The sequence below is a fragment of the Gymnoscopelus microlampas genome (assembly GCF_963454915.1).
Source record: "Gymnoscopelus microlampas genome assembly, chromosome: 5".
Lineage (NCBI taxonomy): Eukaryota > Metazoa > Chordata > Actinopteri > Myctophiformes > Myctophidae > Gymnoscopelus > Gymnoscopelus microlampas.
The window spans coordinates 57,225,083-57,240,505 of record NC_139942.1 but is presented as its reverse complement, the minus strand read 5'-3'; the positions used below and the strand labels follow the sequence as shown (position 1 = coordinate 57,240,505).

General features: G+C 41.6%; 1 protein-coding gene across 1 annotated transcript in view; it reads right to left on the bottom strand.

Annotated features, from left to right (window-relative positions):
• LOC311045991 (B-cell receptor CD22-like) overlaps positions 1-15,423 on the bottom strand; it is a gene marked incomplete at both ends in the record, with an annotated part of 120,160 nt that overhangs the window by 58,700 nt on the left and 46,037 nt on the right. The window lies entirely within an intron of this gene.

The following is a 15,423-nucleotide window of genomic DNA, read 5'->3' as shown; positions in this document are numbered from 1 at the left end:
GAGTATCTAGGAGGTTAGATTTGTAATCGTTTTCAGAGGAAAGAGCTCCTTCCTTCTTCACAAACTCAGTAGATCTGATTACAGACATCTTAGCTATACCAGGTGAACCCAATGTTCTGGTGATCGGTGATACTGACCAGGTAACACAATGACATTACCTGAACAGTAGAGGGCACTGCAGTAATATCAACACATCAATACAGTGATCACTCAAATATAAACCACATTCAAAATGTAAACAAAATAATTATATATATATATATATATATATATATATATATATATATATATATATATATATATATATATATATATATATATATATATACATATATACATACATACATACACACACACACACACACACACACACACACACACACACACACACACACACACACACACACACACACACACACACACACACACAACCCCTTTATAGTGACAGCTACAGACATACATAGTGAAACATAAGACCTATAACTAAAATCCTAACCAGACGAAGTAAAGCGATGGACTGGTCAAACTCAGAAGTGGAGAGTCTGGTGACACTACAGCACCAGACCTCCATAAACTACCTAAACTGCAGAGTAGTAATATTTGAAATGTGCATCCTATGGTCAGAGTTAATACAATGATTGTAAAATAGATTCTAAAAGCAACTGGAAGCCAGTGAAGAGAAGCCAGGACTGGGGTGATGTGGTCCCGTGTTGCCATGTCTGCTTTCTACAAGTAAGACGCGCGAACGCGGGAAGCGAACGTACAACAAAACATTTTTTTTTTTTTAAAGTAACCAATAAAAGAAATGAAAAAAATACCAAAAAAATCTGCGTTAAAAGGAGCATCTTAGAAAAATACAAATTCCCCAAAAGATTTTTTTGAATGTTTTTGAACAATTCAACAAAGTGTTTGAAGTGCCTGTTTCACCCACTTTAGGGGGGCGGAGCCAAAATCCAAGGCCGAAGTATTTGTTCGTAGACCCCCACTTAGGGGGGGTAGAAAAAGTTTGGGAGCGATTCGGGCACTTTTCATTTAACATAGGGTTTCAATGGGGAGTTTTTAGGAGCCTTCTCCGGGGCGTGGCTTCCGGGGGAAGGGGCGGGCTTAAACGCAACCTTGACAGGTGTGTTCAGTTTTCAAAGACCTTTCATTTGATGTATGGTATGCAGGGACGTGCTGGCCACTGGGAAATCACCTGATTCGGATGCTATCAATGCATAGAATGGGAGATTATCACGTTCTATCAGACCATTGAATGGGCGAAGTAGGCGACCTACCGTCTACCCCGCGATTTATCAGACCATTCAGTGGGCGTAATCAGGAGCTACTGACCTACCGACGGAGATGACTTAAATACTTTAGTTTCGGTTTTGGTTTTGGTTGTTTCGGTTTCGGACCATGACGGAGGCGCGCAGTCTCAGGCGAGGTGGAGCCCCGCGACGGGCCACCGAAGGAGCTAAGGCGACTGAGTTGCCGTCCGGAGCGGTGCGACCCTCGCCTGTGCCTACTCAGCGCCGTTCGAGTTATGTACCGATATGGACAGAATCGTAAATATTGTTGTGGGGACTGCTCCGCCTCCGTCGGTAGGTCAGTAGCTCCTGATTACGCCCAGTGAATGGTCTGACAAATCGCGGGGTAGACGGTAGCTCGCCTACTTCGCCCATTCAATGGTCTGATAAAACGTGATAATCTCCCATTCAATGCATTGATAGCATTCGAAGCCGGTGGGGAAATTCGGGAAAATTCCAGAACGGCCACGCCATTTACGGGCCGCTGTTGTGAATATTATACAATGCTCTTTCCTCTACCTAACTTTTCTTTTCCTAACTCCTCGTATGCAGTTTCACATCATTGACATAATGAAAAAGTAAAGGCTTTCTTTATGTTAGGGGTGCAACCTGTCCTGGATGGAAGTGCTGAGGTGCAGTGCTTCTTAACCTTATTTCCTGTCCCCTTTGTCACCCTAACGTTTCTTAGTAAAACGCTAGCCTAGAACTGTTTACATGTTTGCAGAAATGACAGTTATCTACAGAATACATCTACAAGACTTCCTGTAAATCGGGGAGGCTATAGCGCCCGGTGCGGGAGGCCATATTGCACCCGTGGTGAAAGCCTGCTGATGTTGCTCAACATCGGGTCCCTGTTAGCCACAGCACATCCTCCCATCAGCACATCTGTCTGACAATCCATGATGTGGCAAAGGGGGCCTGCCGATGTCTTCGCTTATCTCACCTGATGAACTTTTGCACTTCACTCACTTACACATATAGGCATAATTTATTTGTGTAATAGCTACGCCCATACGCCAATATAATTTTGGTATGTAGTCTGACGAGATGTATGTGGTGAGTTAAGTAGGAGAACACTGTGATTGTTTTCTTTTTCTATCTATTTGGAGGTTGGAAAATGCCATTATTTAACAAATTAAAGCGTGATAAACAGAGCAAGGCTGTTTGCTCTAAGGTGGTCATTCCCCTTTAAGACAGTGATGAGGTTCCAAATGGAGCATTTAACTCATCTGTTGAGCATCTGTTGAGTAAGGAACAACCAATTAACTATTAGAGACAAATTGGTACTTTTTACACAACTCCTTTGGTGAGTTGAGACTACTCTGTGTAAAACCACGGATACTGATTCTGACGACACGTTTGCTGTGACAAGTTATGCACTTCTGTATTCAGACTTAATAGATTTGTCTAAATCAGCTGACGAGAACACAAGTACCACTTACTTCATCTGTACTCATACGTGCACAAAAATAACTGGTAAAAGAGAGTGTGACATAGAGTTGATATAAAATAAATTATTCTTCAAATAGATAAGGCTATTGACCAATTTTGCAAGGATAAATCCTCTTCTGAAATGAAGGAACAAATAGCCAAATTGCAGGAGGAAAGGTCTCTGATAGAAGCAGACATGCACAAGGTATTTTAGCTTAGTTTAGGTTATGTAGCAAGCACATTGTTATAAATAATGATAATAATAATAGAAACAATACATATCAAAGAAAACAAGTTGCTGTGCAAGGAAAGGAAGAAGCCGGCAGGCTTATTTGGAATCCTTTCCTTCATGGAAGAGGTCATAACAAGGATTACAAGTTCAATAAGAACGATACAAAATAATACAAGATTACAAGGGGAGCAGTGGTGCAATAAAGAAATAAAAACAAAAACTGCACAAAAGAGGAAAAAGACAAAGTGATGACTTAAGTGATGTATCTAGAGAGCTCCACAACTGAGGGCCTCTAAATTTTATGAAAAAATGATGTTTAGAAGTAAGACTTAAGTGAAATTAAAATAATCTCTTTGCCGTGTGGGGTAGGAGTGAATGTCAGAAGTAACATGAAAAAAAAAAAAAGAATTATGAAAAGAAAAGGGAATGTCTTGTTTAATTTGTATTTATTTATTTGAACATAAATAAGCAGGATTGAAAAACATGTACCTTACCTATAGGCAATAATGATTATTTAATAAAGAGAGGTGCAGATGGCTCATGTCTATTTGACTGTGAAATCATTCTCAAAAACCTCTTTTGAATGATCAGTAATTTAGTTAGATATAATGGATATGTACAGTAGCAACCCAAACAATATTAGAATAATTAATATGGGGGAAAATTAAACTATAATAAAGATAAAGTTAGATGAGGTCCGGATGGATGAACCAGTGGACAGATATTTCTCAATATACCAAGCATATTCATAGACCTTATACATACAGTACAGTATCAATCTGTTGTTTCCAATTTTGTATGTGGAACCTGACAGACTTCCGTACTATTTATCAAAATTCTACATTTATCTATTGGGATTTTTTTTTCATGTTACTAAAAATCATGAATTTGCATTTTGTATATTGAGTATACGCTGAGGCAAAGGAGATAGACATCAGCCTGACATGCCCCTCCGTACAGACCGTAGCGAATCAATTTTTTTTTAAAACCACTTGACTTCACACAAATGAATCAGATTTGCAGTGATGCCCCTACAAAAATGTGAATGCTTTTATGAGCTCGTAGACTTGCTACCTTTCACAATTTGACTGGAACAGACTGGCAGTACTGTAGCTACTATTTAGAACACATGTTTGCGGGCACTGCTGCCGCTTCTAATCAGAGAGAGAGTTGATTTTACCAAGGCATTGAATGTTAAACAAACCGTCTGTGAACCAGTGATCGCATTCATTGAACGTTATGAGAAAGCTTGGAAAATTATGCTAATTTGCCATTAGACAGCCCCACTGACCACTGGAACTTCATGTCCGATGCAATATCAAACATGTTGCTTGCATGTAGTGATGTTATGAAGCTGTTTGTTGATTTCACTCAGACTTAAGGAGTCTTATGGAGCTTTTGACACTGCTAGGGGAGAATCTGACCAGGTAATGCGTAGACAAGTTTTGCTTTGTCGCCTAGTTGTTTGTCCATACATGGCTCTGCTCATGGGCCCACAGGGGACATTTGTGGCTGCTTTTGATGACTGTGTTGTCCGACAATTTGACGGCACCTGTATTATATCCTATTTCTTCTGCTATTGTAGCAATGTCAGTGCAGAGCGCTGACCACGGTTTGCACATACCTGAGCACGTTTGAGACGTGCCAGTTGAGTTATGAGCAAAACATAAAGACCACACAGGCTCTATTAATTGCACTCCATATAAGGCTAGACACACATTACACTACGCAAACCTTATCCTTTGACTAAGGAAAAGTCATTCAATCAATGCTTGACCAAGGCATCATCGTGCCTACATGTTCACCGTTCAACTCTCCTATTCATCCTTCTCAAAACAGGTGGTAGGGGTTATAGATTGAACGTTGACCTTTGTCATATTAATGATTTGATCGTGGCACTTCCTGCCTTTGTCCCAAATATTATTAACATATTAATATCTATTTCAGCCGATCACACCTATTTTAGCGTGCTTGATTTGTGTTCAGCTTTTCATTCAGTCCCTGTGGCTGCTGAAATGCAACCACTATTGGCCTTTGAGTTCGAACGTCGACAGTATTGTTTCACACGGCTGGTCCAGGGCCTGATTGACAGTCCTGCGGCCTTTGCACACATGGTGCATGAAACCCTGGCTTATTTCGCACCACCTGAAGGCTGCCGTCTTATGTGGACATTCTTTTACTCACTGCACCGGACAAAGACACTTGTGAAAGTGGCTCTAAAATGCTCTTGAAGTATGGGCATGGGGTCTCCTTCTCAAAATTGCAGTGGGCCAGCTTTGTGCTGTCGAAGGGACAGAGAACTTTGGCTGCTGATCGTGTGTCAATGATTAAGCAGCTCCCACCCAAAAGGACTCAAAATCAAATGAGATCCTGGCTCGCCGTGGTCAACTACGTTCGACACTGGCTGCATGACTGCTCCTATCATGACAAGTGTTGAGACGAAGTGACTGGTTGTCCTCAGGATATTGCGTGGACCGAGCAGATGACAAAATATTTCACTGCATTGAAACACTCTCTGTGCAGTCAGCCTGCGATTGGCTTGCTGAGATACGGAGAAACTTTTCATCTATACGTCAGTGAGACTGGTGTGAGGTCCTGGCGCAGAAATCTGGGTCTGGATTTCACCCTGTGGCATATCTGTCGACTTCATTCTCACCTATTGAGCAAGGGTTGCCCACCTGCCTGCGCGGGGTGGTGGCCTGCGCTCTGATGATACAATCAGCTGAGCAAATCCAAAAATCACTATGACAGGATTTTGCATGCTAATCACCAAGTGTTGATAATTCTTAACAAGGTTAGCTCACAACACAAACACAACACCACATAACTGCTTAGAACAGTTAGCCGAGACGGCGGGTGCGAGCACGGATATTTCAACTGTCCTATTTGATGAAGGTGATTTCGTATTTGTTGATGGTCCATGCTCGAAACCTGCTGATGGTGTGTACAAGTGTGGTTATGCCATTGTTAAGCTGCCTGACGCCGTTGTTGAGTGCTACAAATTGCCATATATGTCGGCACAGAAGGCTGAGTTAATGGTTTTAATTCACGCTTGTGAGCTCTCTGAAGGGTAGAAAGTATGCCTATTCTGTGTTGGTGGATTTTTGCAGGCTCTGGTCTCTACAAGACTTTGTTTCGGCAGATAGGAAGCCCATTGCCCATAAGCACTTGATCTAACGCACAATTACCATGTTTTATATATATGTCTTATCTCTGTGGGATTGGACTAAAAGTTTCCAAGAGTGCATGTAAATGTCTAGCAGTGTGGAATTGTAAAACAAAATACAAACACACATCTCCATAGGCTGGATTAATTTAGAATTTGCTTTGCAACAAAGTATAATTAAATATATACTCACCTACATAATCATGTGAGTTCATGCAGTATTTTACTTTAATAATCATTAGAACTGCAGTGATTTTAGCCTGATTGGGGACTAACTTGTTCACATTCCTATGTCTCCCTTCTCTCACCCATACACAGAGCAGGCAGCAGACACACACACACACACACACACACACACACACACACACACACACACACACACACACACACACACACACACACACACACACACACACACACCGCAGCAGTGCAAATGTTTAGCTCAGCCCTGACTCCTCACTCTATTGACTTACTGGTAATACAGGCGGCTGCTGATGCCGATGAAAAGGGACGCGTCTGCCTCCCTAGTGCATCATTACCTATGGTTGTCCGTCATTTTCACGGTTGTTCACATGCCGGACAAACAGGGGTAGTAAATAGAATTTTGTAGATCTACTATTTTTGAAAAATCGTGAATATTTGTGCAAATCTTTGAATATATATATATATATATATTTTTTTACTCGAATCTTTACTTCCCTGGAACACAATATTTTGGGATGGGGTTCCGTAGCCAAATACATATAATTTTGGGGGTCCTTGACATGCAAGTTTGAGCACCACTGATATAGCAACATGCGTTTTTCAGAAAACTTGTTAGAATTTAGAAGACATTTTGTAGAATCAGCCTAAGTTCTTAATGAGTTAGTAAATAGAATTAAGGAACACTTTTGTGCATCTAAAATCAGCAGTACAACAAAATTGTATGAATAGTTTTATTTAAGGAAAGATTGGTGAAGGCAGGCCTGGAAAACGACTTAAACTAGGTGGACAATTTGCCTACAGTGTTGGCCGAAATCAAAATGACCCTGAACCAAAAAAACAACAACTAAACTCTCACCCTTTGAGGTGATCATGGGCAGGCCTTTTCCAACTCCATGGATTCATAACACTAAACACCTTGGTCCATGTCTCACCGGAGACATGGACACCATTGTATCTTATACCGATGCTCTGATTAACAAACTGAATAGCGTTCATGGTAATGTCTCACTTTCTCTCCCTCTGCCGTCTAGTAGGTCCGTCTCACCCCCATAGGCCAGATGATTTAGTACTGGTGAAGGAACTGAAAGCAGTCCCGGGTGAGCCGAGGTACAGTGAGCCGACTGAGGTCATCGCTGTCATCGCTAGAACTGCTGTCCTTACAGCCCAGGAGACTAGGTGGATCTACGCAACCCGTTTGAGGCGGGCACCAGAAAAATAAAATGTTTATATATATATAAAATGTCTAACTGTTATTCCCCCAGGCCCCTAGGTCTTGCAGAGAGGATTAGAGGAAACGGGCGCCAGGGCCGAGGAGGGGGACGTGTCTCCTTCTCCCGCACACCCTGGTTTTGGTCCAACAGAGAGCCCCCATCGCCGTACACACCTTGAGGCAGGCGTGGCCCTCCGGCCCCTCCAAGAAATAGAGTAGACAGACCCTGGTTGACTCAGGAATGCCGCTCTATAATAATAAATGTTATGCCCTAACCCTAACCCTAACCCTTGGTTGTCTCAGCAGCATGTGCTGCTGCGTTTGTGCTCTGGGCATACTGTTAGTTAGTTAGTTAGTTAGTTTATTTATTTTGGTCATGATTTAGAAAAATAAACAGTTGAACATACAGAATATTGTCAACAAGATAATTTTGGCAGAAAAGGTTTGGGCTGAAGCAGAAACTTATTATGCCCACCTTATTAATAATTACATTAAATTAAATGTCACAATAACAGAAAAGGAAACAAAAGAGAAACATTTTTGTGGTGCAACAATTACACAGAAAAAGTAAATGCCATTTACTAATTGTTATATAATGTATTTTTACTCGTTTTATATTCATAATAATAATGTATCACTATTACTTATAGTAATAATAGTAATAATATGTAAGAACTACGATATAACATGATATCAATGTTAAAATGTGAGGAATTTGTATAAAGATAAAACAAATACTCCCACTATCATGTTTTATGTATGAAGTGGTACTGTAGCTTTATACATATAAATATATTGTTGTTGATATTCATTTTTGTAGACATTTAGATTTACATAGATATGTATGAATATGCGCACACATATTTACATATGGATATGCACGTACGTATGCTCGTATGCACACGTACATATGTGGATAGCTATATCACTAGTTTGTCACTAGTGATTCTATATATCTATTAATTACCTTTGCTTTATAGGGTATTTAAAAATGTCTTATGGAATTGCTCAATTTAAGTTTATAGTCTAGTTTATTCCATAGGTGTGGGTCTGTGGCCCAGGGGACGTGTCCGCCTGTGGCAGGACACAGCTACTCATAAAAGTTTATATGATGAAGGGCATCACTAACCATTCTGTTTTCTCCCAGACCACACCTGACACACCGGACTACAACTAAATGTATGAACGCAAACAACGTCCTTTCTCTAAGAGAAAAATGCTGAATCTGAGAGGCCAGTCAAGTTCAATGTCACGAAAAAAGAGGGCTGACAATGACATGCCTTCTGCCATTCGACTAAATGCTGTCAACCTAGCAATCACACAACCTGTTAACATTGACCCAGACTCTGCTCTCAAAATATGGTTAGACATGACAATTTGGCCTTAACTATAATGTCAAAGTTTGCTCACAAAAGTAACATGACTCACTGCTGGATTTGTCACCAAACACCTTTGAGTTCAAAATCACCAATGCTGACACCTGTACCATTTACAGTGGCAGATTGGAATCTTGCCAAGTTAGGCTACTCATACAAAATCATGGGGAGGAAATTGATAAATTGATAAGTACACAGGCAAAGAGAACCTTATCCTGCAATCTGTCATTTTTGAGTTCAACAGGAAACATCGCCCCGGCGATATGAATTGGGCCTCTCTGTACGGAGTCACACACTATGAGAAGACTGTACAGAATGGTTTCAGATTCTCCATTCAAATGACACTAATATAAACTAATTGTTTCAATTAATTTCAGAGTCGTAACAGGTATTCCGGTATTCCACAAATTAACACTGATTCAATTCGACAGAGTAGTGGTCGTGTCTGTACCGTGGCTACAATCACAGTGGCATCACTGAATTGGTCAAAGCACGACATCTACTCATCACTTACGACATAGCACCATATATTCCTTCCTTTTCATTATATTTGTATTCAATGTATTAGAAAATGATGATATACTTTTCTTCCTCCTATGACTGATTAGGTGTATGCTGGTCTTCTTTCATTGTATAATGGTGTTGTCCTATTCAGGACAAAAGAGGGCAACTGTTGTGAATATTATACAATGCTCTTTCCTCTACCTAACTTTTCTTTTCCTAACTCCTCGTATGCAGTTTCACATCATTGACATAATGAAAAAGTAAAGGCTTTCTTTATGTTAGGGGTGCAACCTGTCCTGGATGGAAGTGCTGAGGTGCAGTGCTTCTTAACCTTATTTCCTGTCCCCTTTGTCACCCTAACGTTTATTAGTAAAACGCTAGCCTAGAACTGTTTACATGTTTGCAGAAATGACAGTTATCTACAGAATACATCTACAAGACTTCCTGTAAATCGGGGAGGCTATAGCGCCCGGTGCGGGAGGCCATATTGCACCCGTGGTGAAAGCCTGCTGATGTTGCTCAACATCGGGTCCCTGTTAGCCACAGCACATCCTCCCATCAGCACATCTGTCTGACAATCCATGATGTGGCAAAGGGGGCCTGCCGATGTCTTCGCTTATCTCACCTGATGAACTTTTGCACTTCACTCACTTACACATATAGGCATAATTTATTTGTGTAATAGCTACGCCCATACGAGACCGCCTTGGTGGGCTGTACAACACTAATTCTGTCAATGTATATATGTCACTGCTTGTCTTTCAATAAAGGAGAACATGTTAACTTGGACGCTTGTTTGAGACTTAATGTGTTCCCGATCGATCGCTCCTCTTCTATGCTGCTTTAACTGAGACATCACCTTGTGTTTTCCTATGAACTTCATCCACATCATCTGACCAGACTTTGAATGACAAAGATAATAATCATTACAGCCGCCAGACGTCCGGTGGGCCACCCAAGACAACTGCAGCATGTTTTTTTTTTTTTTATTGAAAAATTTCAGAAAATCCCAGAGCTGAATTTTGGTCCCAGCACGCCCCTGATGGTATGTCTATATTGAACATTTACTTGGCTGCACACAGGCAGTGCACACATACTGCACACAGAGACACACACACACACACACACACAAGCCGAGCACGGTTTCATAGTAAGCTCCACTTGCGCGGAGGCGCGCCTCCTTCCGCTGCATTCGCAATAAGCGACTTTAGGCTTCTTTTTAAAGTGTAGTTGCTTATTTGGGCTTGCTTAGAATATTGTTTTAATTATTATTTAAAACCAGTGGTTCTCAAACATTTTCATGTAAAGGACCCCCAAATTAATGTGTATTTGTCCATGGACCCCCATCTGAAAATATTTTCAACATTTTCTGAAAATAAAAGATCTACAAGCTCACAACGTGCCGCACTGCGACACCTCGTGAGCTTGTAGATCTGCTATTTTCCAAATAGCTAATGTAGGCTACATAGGGTCAAAGTGGTTCCATTGATGTTGATGCTATGTTAACTGATTTTCCTGTGGACCCCCTAGAACCCCCTCACTGACCCCCGAGGGTCCCCGGACCCCACTTTGAGAACTTCTGCCCTCTGGAGGGTACAGGTCCCTCTGGGAACTCTGGTCAGCTATGTATACAATGGTTTAAGTCAGGGGTCTTCAACAGGGGGTCCGGGACCCCTAGGGGGACCTCAGAGGTACTACAGTGGGGCCACCAAAACGTTGTGTGATAGGAAATGTTTTTACCACTTTTTATTGTAATCACCTGAACCCTCACATCTCTATTCAGGGCGGAACATTAACCAACCTTAACAGAAAACAGCAGATCTACAAGCCCACAACGCCTCACGGGCTTGTAGATCTGTTTTCTGTTAAGGTCGGCCCCATGGGCAAGAGGACACTTGTGGTTAATTAATGTGATCAGTAATGAGCTGTTACAATGTGAAAAATATAAAGACATTAGAGCATCATTCTTCCCTCAAATGAAAGACAAATACTAAGAATGTGATTCCACCATGAATAAGAGAATATGTTCTAGGAGAACATGCACAATATGTGCGGAGTTGTCATCAACTGAGGGACAGCCATGGACATCTGGCTGAACTAAGTCACTAACTGCTGCATATCACTGTTAGCATTGTCTCATTGTTTGTTTTATTGCTTGATATTCATTATTGTTAGGATGTTATTTACCTGTTGTCTCTCTGTATACGTAATGTTGTCACTTGTTTTATGTTATAAAACATGTTTTCATGCCAGCAACGCATTTTGGTTTGAACATTGAGCTGGATGTTTGTTTTTCATGTCTATCCTGCACCAGTGTTTACTCAGCACTCTGGACTCTGCTCTGAGCTACTGGCTCCTCTGTGTGAGATCAATACAATGTGTTCATGTTTAATTAAGATCAATATATATATTAATGTGTCCCTCTAATCTATCAATTCAATGTGTTAATGTGTGAGATCAATGCATAGAAGCATTCCACACATTTAACATCTTTATTTGCGTTCACATTTAACAAGACATTCTTGAACACAAACAGTAGTAGATGCACAGACTTGGGAAACTCAACAATAAGTGTTTCAGGATACAGGAAGCATCGTCTCCTCCATATGTGGCGACTGACAATTATCACAGACACTGAACAGAATTCAGCCAATGTCTTATCAGCTCTCTGGCTTATTGGGCATTCCTGCAATCTGCAGGCCTCTCACAACACATTTATGGACATTTAATTACTGAGGCTTCCAAATATGAACACAAGCAGTGTACTGTCCTCGCTATGTGTACATTAGTGTACATAGTTAGACAGTCAGCCAAACTCATTTTAAAAACTGACCTGGGAGTCAGGAATTAGCGTCCAAGCTCCTGTGTTTTATTGTCACACTGGTACGTCAAGAAATGGAGTAAAACTATGGAAAAGAAAGAAAAAGACAGGCTGTAACAAACTAACTAACAAACAAACAAACAAACAAACAAGCAAGCAGGTGAACACTGAGCTAATCTACACACAGTGAATGTAAAATAAATCAATTATGCATGAAATACTCTCTACTCAGTTGCCTACAAATCACAAAGTAGTCTCCTGTCATAAGAAAAGTTATTCAGGGACTGGAGAGAAGTTTCCCGTAAGATGGAGCCAAATGAAGGACGTGTGACCGTCACACACTCTTTTTTTTAAGTGATTCATCACCTCTGTAATGACCATGTCACAAAGTGCAGGTACTGCCATGATGTCATTTGGCAGGCTTTTGTACTGTCCTAGTGACACATGGTGTGCTATCTTCTGAAGTGGCCCCATCTTATGAACAACTTTCCGAATTCTGCGATATCGTCGCATGACAGTAGGCGAGGAGCGAGGTGCCACAGGAGAAATGTCTTGAGACATCTGTGTATTAAAGAGTAAAGTCAATTAACACTTACAAACGTAACACATACTTAACATGAATATAATACAGTGACATTACATCAGTTGTTACATTTAAAGGGAAACTTAACCGATTTTGATAAAAGATCCTATTTTTATGAGGTCTAGGACCCATAAACATGATCCTGGTGTGTTTTTTGTGTTGTGTCTGTGTTTTTAGATTTTGTATCCGTGAGATGATCCTCACGCCTCAAATGAGCCCAAAGCTGGCCTCAAATGACGCTGAAGGAACAGCTCACCTTATGTCTGCACTACATGGTGTCTCAGTGAGACCAAACCCACACACCCCAGGGGGTGTTTCCCAAAGAGTGTTTCCCAAATTCTTTTTTTCCCTTCCTCAATTGTACAATAGCGTCGGTAAACACTCAGTGGAGATTCTCCACTGGAGAAACGCTAACACAACAGATAATTATTTGAACCATAAAACACAGAAGAGCAGCTCCACCGCAGAGGAATTCAACAGGCTGCATGCTGAAATAATGCTGGACAGTCACACAGCTTGTATGGATTACTTTAGAGTAAGTATGATTGCTGTAAACATTATGCCAACTTGACATAATAATCCAACGTGTAATTGTACTTGATTGCTTTAATGTTAGAGATTAATAAAGTTAGGGTAGTGTACAATGTGTAGGTAACTTCTGATAGACGCAGGCACGCAGCCCATTGTTTACATTGTACCGTACCGTTCCAATAGCTAGCCAAATGCTAAGCTAAACCACTTGTGTGACAAGCCTAATTTATGCTTTGTTTCTCGTAAGATTTTAAATATAAAGTGCTTATGCCATGGCCACAGATGTTACAATTTGAATCGGGTGGGTGTAAGTACCCGTATCTGTCGTATTGTTAAATAAAAAAGCATTTTTATCCGATCGGTGGCCATTTTCTCATTGATATATAGTGTATGTGAAGTGCAATACACCTCCCCACCGATAGGGTCGGCATAATAAATGGCCGCCGATCGGATTAAAATGCTTTTTTATTAAATAATACGGAAGATACTGGTACTTAGACCCACCCGATTCAAATTGTAACATCCGTGGTCATGGGATAAGCACTTTATATTTGAAATCTGAACGTTTATGTAGATGTACGGATTGTACATGTAGAAAGTGCAAACACCAGGTTGAAGCGCCGCCATGACAGTCATGTGTCACGGCTATTTCGTCCATAGACTCGCGGGTCGGGTCCCGAAAATAGCAGATCTACAAGCTCACAACGCGTCAGACTCGACACTTTGTGAGCTTGTAGGTCTGCTATTTTCGGCTCACATGCAATATTAGTATACATTAGGCTTCACCTCGGATGATATCTAATCTACAAGTCTAATTATCTAATGTGTTATTTTCAACAGGACAGAATGGAGGAACTGCTGATGAAGAAAGACCTCGGACTCACGAGATATTCATATATATAATTGTTCTAAATAAAAGGGTTACATTTACAAACTGCTTGCTCTACTCATTGATCATGGTATATTCTACATTGTGTAAGCATTTATAATGACAAAATGTATGAACACCCAATTCTATAAGGGTTCTTTTGAACTGTTTTATGATATAGTAGATGGTCTTTCATTTGTCAGAATGGTACATAATTACATGACTGTAAGCATTACAGATAAGAAGGCCTGCAGGATCCAAGATGGCGGCATGAATGTTACATGCTCTGCTAGGTTTTATGTTTCTATGTTTTTAAGTCATCTATGCCTCGCGAATTTTATTGTTGCTTCTTTTTAGTGACATTTTAAACATAGTTCGGTGTTATCGTGATATCCTGGGATTTATTTTAGCTGAAGTTTAGGAAATAGTGGATTGTCTACCTCTGAGAAGCCTGTTCCACAATCCGCCTGGTGTCTGCCGGCTTTGACCCGGTGTACGACGCTACTACACCTCAACCGAGGGGCTGTGTCTGTGAGGCCAGGGTGTCCCCTGGACTGTCTGCTCCGTTCCTGTCTGGTTGGCCTTGAGTGCTGGGATCACCCTGGGTGGCAACTCTAGCTCATCGTAGCTTGTGCTGCTCACTAGACATAGTGTTTATACCACCGCTGGCTGTGGCAAAAACGCTAGTACAATTATAGCGTTTCTCCTCGCGGCTACTCGGCGGCCGTGATCTCGCTATCAACGGTGATTCTGCGCCGGATCTGCTCTGCTGCTGCTGCTCGGAGGGCTCGCCTGCCCTGCTGATCCGTGGCTCTGCGTCCTGCCTCTTCTCGGGCTTTGTGAGGAGGGACTGCGGTGGATGTGTGGATATAAACGGCGCCTCCAGGTTGGCTTGTGCGGCGGTCTCGTCTCTCATCTATCTCTGGCTTCTGCGACGGCGAGCACTGTTGTTGTTGCCGGCGTCCTCGTGTTGGCATGCTAGTTCAGATGGCACGCTAATCTCGTTGCTCTACTGTGCTACATAGCCTGTCGAATTGCGAGGCCTCCAGCCTCTGCCCTGCTTCTCTTCCACGGATTGAACAGTTTCTGTACCTCGGATTCGGCCCGTTCTCCGTTTCCCCTCGTCGCCTCCTCGGCTGTTGCTGTTGGATTACAGTTCTCCTCCTCCTGCTCCAGTACGGCGCACGGTTGGTCGCACAAAACACAAC